This window comes from Neophocaena asiaeorientalis, unplaced genomic scaffold (assembly GCF_003031525.2).
Source record: "Neophocaena asiaeorientalis asiaeorientalis breed wild unplaced genomic scaffold, Neophocaena_asiaeorientalis_V1.1 scaffold579, whole genome shotgun sequence".
NCBI lineage: Eukaryota > Metazoa > Chordata > Mammalia > Artiodactyla > Phocoenidae > Neophocaena > Neophocaena asiaeorientalis.
Genome location: NW_020175324.1, coordinates 424,166 through 434,427, shown reverse-complemented (window position 1 = coordinate 434,427; position 10,262 = coordinate 424,166). Strand labels below are relative to the sequence as shown.

At 39.1% G+C, this 10,262-nt stretch overlaps 1 pseudogene; it reads right to left on the bottom strand.

Moving 5' to 3' along the window:
- Nucleotides 1-610: 610 nt before the first annotated feature.
- Nucleotides 611-3,697, bottom strand: LOC112413666 (coiled-coil domain-containing protein 6 pseudogene; annotated as a pseudogene).
- Between the last annotated feature and the right edge of the window lie 6,565 nt (nt 3,698-10,262).

Here is a 10,262-nt window from a genome sequence, read left to right as displayed (position 1 = left end):
GAGACATGGATGTTGGGATATACTGAAAATAACCCATACAAAGTGTATCTGTAGAAAGCTCTATTGAGCATTGTCTTTGGTACTGATCCATCTAACTTCCCATTTTATACTGAGTGCTAGATTTTCAAAGTTCTGAATTGTAGTGCTGAATTATTGGTATGCTTGGTAAACACCATTATAATGGGAGGGGAGAGGTAATAACAGCTCAGTAATTTTCTGCAAATTCATGGAAAAAAATAAAAAGATATCCTTTTTTATTTTCCAACCTAAAAGCCAGGAAAACGAAGCTCTGGGGCCAGGCAAACATTGCACACTGCTGCTGAACTACCAAACAGTCGAACAGCCAACGTCCCAGCCAGGGAATGTGCACACATGTAGATTCAAGTAAAACACCGAAGGAAAAAGTCGTCCGTGTAGAGTTGTAGAGCCACAACACTGGTTGCGTTTCCAACACACATTTGCAACATAATGAATAGTGAAGCCTAGATAACCTCAGTGCAAATAAATCACATTCATATGCCAGGGAAAGAAGCCTTTGGCGTTGAGCTGACAGCTCGGCTCCACTGTACAAGAACGTGTGCCGACATGAGGTTCGGACTAAGCACATGCATTAAGGCTGAGAGGAGGGGTGAACCGACTGTTGCAAGAGGGCAGGCTGCAAGGTGCCTGCTGAGGGGACTGTGGGCTGCGTGGGTGGTGGAGATGGAGGTGGCAGTGGCTGGACAGGGGTCTGTGTGTTGTGTGACGGAGGTAGCGTGGGCCATTTGAATTGATCAGGACTTGCTTCTCTGCGGTGAAGGCCTTGTGATACCGTGGAATGCTCCCATATGCTGCACATGAAGACCTGGGATATTGTCATAAGATATTCCAGCTCTAGTCAGTGAAGTTGGTGGCATGAAACCAAGTGTGTGACTTGCATACGAGAGACTGGGTGATATCGGCCGGCTTTAACTGGCAGAAGGTGTGTAAGGGATCGGGCTGCACACAATGTGAGGTCTTAATCCTTGTGCAGACAGCTCCTTAAAATACCTTTCAGCATCCATCTCTAAGCTGGACTCACTGTCTGAGAGCTGTCGACAGAGGGCCTCTCTCCTCTCCATCTCCCTCTGCAGCTTCCTCTCAGGTCCTCTTCCCTCATGTGAAGTTCCTCCTCCAAATACTGCGCCATTATCTCGGAATGCTGTAACTGGGCAGCACTCAGTTGCTTCTTCAGCTTCTCCAGTTCATTCTTTAAAGACCTGATGTGTCGCATCACGTTTTCTGGAGGGTCGATCTACACGGAGATGTCTCTAGGCAATGGGGGAGCAGACACCGGCTGGTCTAATTTCTCCTGCAGAATTCGCTTTTCAGCTTCAAGTTCCATCCTTTTCCAGAAACGATTCACTCGTGCTTTTGGTTCCTGTTCCAAAGTACTTTCAAGGTCAATCTTCTCTCGTCTCAACTGTTCTAATGTAAGCTGCTTAGAAATGGTATCATTCTCTAGTTTTTTAGTTTTCTTCATCAGTTTGCTGACCTGGAATTCCTGCTCCAGATGCTGTTCTAGTTCGGCTTTCTCATGCTGCAACTGTATCAATTTTCTGGAGAGCTCATTAGTGAGGAACTCTTCTTCCTTCTCGTAATTTATAGCAAGGGTTTCTTTCTCCTTCTGCGAAGGCTGAATTTTCTTGAATAAAGTGTTACTGATGAATTCTTCTTTCCGCTCAGCCTGGGCTTGGATGGTCACACTGGCTTTGCGCAAGCTGCACTTCTCCTCCTGCAGTGCCTTGCACTTGAGTTTGTAGGTCTCCAGCTGGACCTTGAGCACCTTGTTCTGCTGTAGCGAGGCCAGGTGCTTGATGAGCTCCTCCAGGCTGAAGGGTGAGATGACAATGTCCCCTGCTCCAGCCATTTCCCACCACTGCCGCCTCTCCCGCCGCTGCCGCTGGAGGTCAATGACTATATCTTCTCTTTGTTAATCTTCTCACTGTGTTCATCCATTCTTCTCCTGAGTACTTTGATTATCTTTATGATTTTTACTTTAAACTCTTTAGCGGGTAGATTGCCTATCCCTATTTCACATCATTCTTCTTCTGGGGTTTTATCTTATTCCTTCATTTCCATGTTCCTCTGTCCCCTCATTTTACCTAATTTGCTATTTTTATTTCTATGTATTTTGTGGGCTCCTTATGTTTCCCGATCCTGAGGAAGTGGCTTTTTGAAGCAGATGTCCTATGTATCCCAGCAGCACACTACTCTCTGCTCACTTGAACTATATGTCCTACCTGGCTACAGGGCCCTGTGGGTCCCAGAACTGGTGTTTTGGTCTGCTTGTGGGTGGGACCAGGATCCAGGATTTCCTGGGGCTGGTACCTACCCACTGGTGGGTAAGGCTGGTCCCGGAGCTACTGCCAGCCCACTGGTAGGCAAAGCTGGGTCCCAGGGTTTCTGGATGCAGGGCCCTGGGGGTCCCAGAATTGGTGTTTTGGCCTGTTTGTGGGCCCATGGGGTCCTGGGGACAGTACCTACACACTGGTGGGTGAGACCTACTGGTGGGCTGAGTCAGGTCCCAGATCTCTGGCTGCAGGGCCCTGGAAATCCCGTGGCTAGAGCTGGTGTATGGAGCCAGGTCCTGGGCCCTCTGCTGGACAGGGCCAGGTCCTGGGGTGGCTGTGCACTCAGGGGGTTTCAGGGTAACAGGCCTGCTGGTGGGTGGAATTGTGTCTCGGCCTGAGGCATCCCAGTACTTGTACTGACAACCTGGTGAGTTGGTCTGAGTCCTGGTACAAATAAGCTACAGGGAGGATTCCAGAATAGTGCTTGCCAGCATCAGTGTCCATGTGGTAGAAGGAGCTCCTCAAAACCGCTGATGCTAGTGTCTATGTTCCCAGGACAAGCCCCAGCTGCCTTCTGCCCCTCCACGAGGCTCTTCAAGATCAGCAGGTGTGTCTTACCCAGGTTCCTTTCAAATTACTGCTTCTTCCCTGGGTCCCAGAGCATGTGAAGTTTTGTGTGTGCTCTTTAGGAGTGGAGTCTCTATTTCTCACAGTCCTCTGGCTCTTTTGAAAGTAAACCCAACTGGCCTTCAGAGCCAGTCATTCTTGGGGCTTATCTTCCACGTGCAGGACTCCCAGGCTGGGAAAGCCACATGCGGGGCTCCAACCACTTGTTCCTTGAGGAGAACCTCTGCAATTGTAATTATCCTCCTGTGTGTGGGTTGCCCCTCCTACCTATCTTGTTGTGATTCCTTCTTTACATCTTTAGTTGTAGAACTTTTCTGCTAGTGCTCTGGTTTGTCACATAAATAATTTCTCTGTAAATAGTTGCAATTTTGCTGTCCTCATGGGAGGAGGTGAGCTTAGGGTCTTCATACTCTGCCACCTTGGCCACTCCATCTTACCTTTATGAACTGTTTTTCTGTAGCATGCAATGCTGTTTGATAGCATTTCACCCACAGTGGAACTTCTTTCAAAATTGGAATCAATCCTTTCAAACCCTGCTGTTGATTTATCAAGTAAGTTTATGTAATGTCCTGAATCTTTTGTTGTCATTTTAAGAATCTTCACAGCATTTTTCCAGGAGTAGATTCCATCTCAAGAAACCACTTTCTTTTCTCATTCATAAGAAGCAACTCCTCCTCTGTTACAGTTTGATCATGAGATTGCAGCAATTTAGTCCCATCTTCAAGTTCCACTTCTAGTTCTCTTGTTATTTCCACCATATCTTCAGTTACTTCCTCCACTGAAGTCTTGAACCCCTCAAAGTCATCCATGAGGGTTGGAATCAACTTCTTTCCAATCCCTGTTAATGTTAATATTTTGACCCTTTCCCATGAACCATGAATGTTCTTAATGGCACCTAAAATGGTGACTCCTTTCCAGAAGGCTTTCAATTTACTTTGCTTGGGTTCATCAGAGGAATCGCTATTTATGGTAGCTGTAGTCTTATGAAATGTTTTTCTTAAATAATATGACTTGAGTGTCAAAATTACTCCTTGATCCATGGGCTGAAGAATAGATGATATGTTAGCAGGCATGAAAACAGTGTGAATTTTGTTGGACAGCTCCATCAGAGCTCTTGGGTAACTAGGTGCCTTGTCAGTAAGTAGTAATATTTTGAAAGGAATCTTTTTCTCTGAGCCTTAGGTCTCAACACTGGGCTTAAAATATTCAGTAAACCATATTGTAAACAGATGTGCTGTCATCCAGGCTTTGTTGTACCATGTAGAGAGCACAGGTAGAGTAGATTTAGATAATTCTTAAGGGTCCTAGAATTTTCATAATGGGAAATGAGTATAATGGTAAATTGGCTTCAACTTAAAGTCACCAGTTACATTAGCTCCTAACAAGAGTCAGGCAGCCCTTTGAAGCTTTGAAGCCAGGCACTGACTTCTCCTTTCTAGCTAAGAAAGTCCTAGATGGCACAGTCTTCCAATAGAAGGCTATTTCCTCTACATGGAAAATCTGTTGTTGAGTATAATCACCTTCATTAATTATCTTAGCTAGATCTTCTGGATAACTTGCTGTAGCTCATACATCAGCATTTGCTGCTTCACCTTGCACTTTTTTTATATAATAAATTTATTTATTCATTTATTATTTTTATTTTTGGCTGCTTTGGGTCTTTGTTGCTGCGCGCAGCTTTTCTAGTTGCGTCGAGTGAGGGCTACTCTTCGCTGTGGTGCACAGCCTTCTCGCTGCAGTGGCTTCTCTTGTTGAGGAGCTTGGGCTCTAGGCGTGAGGACTTTAGTAGTTGTGGCTTGTGGGCTCTAGAGCGCAGGCTCAGTAGTTGTGGTGCACGGGCTTAGTTGCTTTGCAACATGTGGAATCTTCCCGGACCAGGGCTCAAACCCATGTCCCTTGCATTGGCAGGCGGATTCTTAACCACTGGACCACCAGGGAAGCCCCTCACTTTGCACTTTTATGGAGAGAGCTTCTTTTCTTCAACCTCATGAACCAATCTCTGCTATCTTCAAACTTTTCTTCTACAGCTTCCTCACCTCTTGCAACCTTCATAGAATTGAAGAGAGTTAGAGCCTTGCTCTGGATTAGGCTTTGATTTAAGGGATTGCTGTGGTTAGTTTGATCTTCTCTCCTGACCACTGCAACTTTCTCCATATCAGCAATGAGGCTGTTTCACTTTCTTATTATTCTTGTGTTCACTGGAGTAGGACTTTTAACTTCCTTCAGGAACTACTCCTTTGCAGTCACAACTTGGCTAACTGTTTGGCACAAGAGATCTAGCTTTTGGTCTATCTTAGCTTTCAACATGCCTTCCTCACTGAGCCTAATCATTTCTAGCTTTTGATTTAAAGGGAAAGATATGCAACTCTTCCTTGCACTTGAACATTTAGAGGTCTTTGTAGGGTTATTAACTGGCTTAATTTCAATATTGTTTTGTCTCAGGGAATAGGGAGGCCCAAGGAAAGGAAGAGAGATGGGAACAGCAGGTTGGTGGAGCAGTCAGAACACACACAACACATATCAATTAAGTTTGCTATCATACATGGGTGCAGTTCATGCAATCCCAAAACAATTACAATAGTAACATCAAAAGTAACTGATGACAGGTCACCATAAAAAATATAATAATAATGGAAATTTTGACATTTTGTGAGAATTACAAAAATGTGATGCAGAAATATGAAGTGAGCAAATACTGTTAGAAAAATGACACAGATATACTTTCACAATATGGGATTGCCACGAACCTTCCATTTGAAAAAATTCAATATCTGCAAAGTGCATTAGAGTGAAGTCAATAAAATGAGGTATGCCTGTAGTAAGATTTAAGATCAAATATGTAAATAATTACATCAAATATAAATAGGCTAAATATTACAATTGAAAAACAAAAATTTCAGACAATTAAAATAGAAAGTCTAGTTACATGATATTTAAAGAGATCTATCCTAAACATAAGGGCAAAAACACATTGAAATAAAACTGTCAAGGAAAAAAAAAAGAAAAAAGAAAGAAAATGGTTGCTGACATATTAATGCCAGAAAAAGTAGATGAAAAAGGAGTATTACCAGGTTTAAAGAGTAATTTTGTAATGACTAAAAGATCAATTCACTAGCTAGATAGAATTATGTTAAATGTATATGCACTGAATAACATAGCTACAAATTCTAGAAAGCAAGAAGTGTCAGAACTAAAGAGTAATAAATCAATCTATAATGAAGCTGGCAGAATTTAATTCTTCAGTCAATAGCTGATAGAACAAGATAAAAATTTCCAATAAGTATAAGAAGGAATGAAAAATACAGATAATAAATACATATTAGAGGGATTCAAAAAAAAAACCGAAAGTTGATTTTTTTGAGTAATAAAGTGATAACCCTTGGCACAAATGTTCAACAGAGGATGAAAGCACAATTTATTAATACCAAGAATAAAAAGAGAGAGATTATAGATTCTACAACAAATAAAAAGGAAACAAGATAATATTGTAAAAAATAATTATGCCAATATACTTGGAAAATAACAGAAAATGGACAAATTCCTCAAAAAGCAATCTAAAAAAGTAATCAAAAAAATGACCAAAAAGTATAAAATCAGAACAGAATAAACTGAATTGAATTATAACATTCCCACAGGTAAAGCTGTGAAAACAAAGTGCCCTTTATCAGTAAAATGTACAAATAAATTACGGAATTTGGCAGTAATAGAAGAACTATTGCTATGCACCATGTGAATGAATCTCATAAGAGTAATGTTGATTGAAAGCAACAAAGGACATTCTGTGTAACTCTATTTATACACAGTTCAAAAGAAGAAAACCAATCTGTGGTCTTAAAAGTCATAAAGGTACTTACTTTGTGGGAAGGTATAGATAGTGAGTAGGCAAGAAAGGGCTTTGCAGGATGTTGGTAATACTTTATTTCTTGATCTGTTTTTTCATTACGCTGGTGTGCTCACATCATGAAAATTCATCAATTTGTTAACTCATAATTTGGACAATTTCTGAATAAATCATGGTTCTCAACCAATGTCCCCCACCTCCAACACACACATTCCCAGAGGACATTCTACAATTGCTGGAGCTATTTGGGTTGAAACAACTTGGCAGGAGTGCTACTGGCATCTAGTGGGCAGAGGCCAGAGATGCTGGTAAACATCCTGCAATGCAGAAGACAGCCTCTCTCAACACAAATTTCTGGTTCAAAATGTATCCATAGTGCCAAGTTTGAGAAAACCTGATATATGTGATATAATTCAATATAAAAAAGAGTTAACTACATAGACATAGACTTTACTCTGTGTGGAAGTTTAAATACATAAAAGACCAATTCCATCAACAGACACAATGTGTACAGGGTCTGCAGAAAATTAATTAATTGAAGTTAATGAAATGTGAGTGCAAATATTTATATTTGAGGAAGACTAATCATAAACCAGAATTTTAATCCCAAGTCTATTATATATTTACTGGTAAGGATTTTAGGAAGATTAAATCCCATACACTATAAGACTATAAGACTATACACTATAAGACCAAAAGTTTTAAAAAATAAGGGAAAATAAATGTGCCCTAAAGCTTACATATAGAAGGACAGAAATGAGTATTCATTATAAATCTATATTTCCTGTAAACCAAGTCAAAAAGGGAAGTGATGGGATATGTAATTTTAATTTTCTGATAAAATGAAACATGCTAATTCAGCATGAAGGGGAAAAGAAACCCCAAACACTCCTGACACAATTTTGAAGGGAATTTGTAATGTGAAGAATTTATAAAAGGACATTGAACAACATAATGTTGTACACTGACTTCAACAAGAGTTTTGAATAAGCTACAGCAATTTTTAAAATATGACTATATATTTTTAAAATCAAATATCAATTAATGTCAAGGGCATAGCATAAAATGCACATGAATGGCACCCTCTCTGTGATGGCCATAAGAATTCAGCATGGACATAGAGTACCCAAATCTTTACACCAGGAGTTCGCAAACTAAGCAGTCTCCCTCTCCCCGCATAGACCAAATCTATAAATAAAGTTTTATTGTAATACATTCACAGCCATTCATTTACTTGTGTTCTATCCATCTTTTCATTCTACAGTGGCATGGTGAATCATTGTGACAGAGACCATAGGTCCCAAAAGTCTAAACTATTTACTATGGGGCCCTTTAAAAAACATTGCTGACCAATACAGAGGAAAGAACTCAATACTTTGTCCATCTTTCAAGTTTCAGTAGCACTGGATAAGATTTTTGGAAGAAGCAGTATAGCAGATAGTTTGAATTCTCTATTAAGCCTTGGAGTAGGGGTATTTTCTGTTATTGGTTAGAGGGGAGCATAATTACAACCTATTATTAAAATTGGATAGGCTTGCATGTATTCTTTCCTAAGCAGATAATCTATCAATCATAATATAAGAAATGTAGTCTCATCTATCTTTTAATACAGCAAAAAATCCATGACTAAGTACTTGGATAAAACTCATCTTAAATTTCCCTATTTTCAAAATCAGAAATTTGGACTAAATCAGTTCTAGGGTAGGCAGAATTCTAAAGATGTCTCTTCCAGACTTCCATCGCTTGGTTATTCAAACAAACACTAAATAATCTAGGTACTACTGCTATGAAGGTACTTTTCATCTGACCATAAAATAGAGAGATGATCCTGCTTTCACATGGGTTTAATGTAATCACATGTGCCCTTAAATGTAGAAGAGGAGAACAGAAAAGTCCTCCAGTGAAGTGTAGTGGAGGAGGAAAACAAAGATGAAATAGGAAAGGTCAGAGAGATAGAAACATAAGAAGGATTCCACCCACCATGCCTAGCTTTGAAGAAGGAGGAAGAAGTCAAGAAATATATGATTATTCTTATTAATTAACTCCTGGATCTATCTCTATAAGCCTTTTTAAAAATCGTTTGGCTATAAGTTCTTTGATTGTTTCTTTGTATGAAAGCAATGTTATAATGATTTTTAGATAGAGGAATAATTTTCTTTCCCTTGAATGTTTGACAGATCACTTTATTATTGTTATTATAATTATTGTTATTATTATTATTAGGCCAGAAAAGTTTATTTCAGTTTGACAGCTAATTGGTAATATAATAGGAATATTTAGGATTGCTATCACATTGTAGAAAAACTTTATCAACATTCTTTCGTATATGAGTTGTATGATCTAGCATGTTTTTCTAGAGACTACTTTTTCCCTACATGCAAGACATTTTTTTTTTTTTGTCTTCTACTACCCACGTATTTTTGATGCTGGGTGCCTAGAACTTGTTCATATTATTATATGACCTCTGGCCCTTATGCCTTTGGGTCATGATATTTGTAACAATTAGTAATAGCTTAACTCTACACCGAAGTGATTGCAAACCACTTAAATAAGCCCATTAAATCAAAAATAAATGTGTCTACAACTCAACATTTTCCTAGAAAAATATCCCACATGCTTATCCTTAAATACCAACTATTATAGAAGGAAAATCAGAGTGAAAAGAGACAGCAGTCTTAACTGATTACAGTTAAACTGTCCTACCTAATTTTACAAAATAGCGTGACCAAGTGACCATGTTATAGTGTTCCTCCGACGGCCTTGGAAGGGTAAATGAGAATGAGGGTCCTTGAAGCTGAAATAAGCATCATTTGCTTTATAGTAAAATCACTTTTGACAACATTAGATTATAATATAGTCATTTTTCTTTCAAAGATTTATGGTCAGTTGATATTTATGATGAGCTGTCCTAGTGTGGTGAAAAATTTCAGCAAAACCATTCTTTTGCCTAGTGTTGGTGAAATGACTAATTGAGATTATTAGCACAGTCTGTGAACATATTATCTTTATTTAGTGCTCTTAATAAATGAGTTAATTGGTCAAGAATAGTATATTTTAGTGGTGAGAGAAATTTTATTAAAGGCATAAGATTCAGAATGACAAAATACCTAACTGCTTTTTTATTTACTGTAGTTAACCTATTATATCACTTCCTCTTCCTAATATCTAAAGGTATAACAAATCCAACTTTTGGTAAGCTTTTATATAAATATTTTCCTGACTCCTAAACGAGAAGATATGTTCCTTTGTTTAGACAGAAAACAACAAACACACACGCTAGTCTGTATTAACTATATGAACAGACATTAGAAGAATTTTTTCTTAGGAATTCTAGAAACTATGTTAGATTTGACAATAATGTGGTCAAGTGGACCAGAGCAGACTGTATAACTTCAACACTCTAGCTTCATTTTTCAGTAAAAAAAAAAAGTTCCCTCTAATGTCAGCATGCATACAGAAGAAATAACAAAAGGCACTCATGG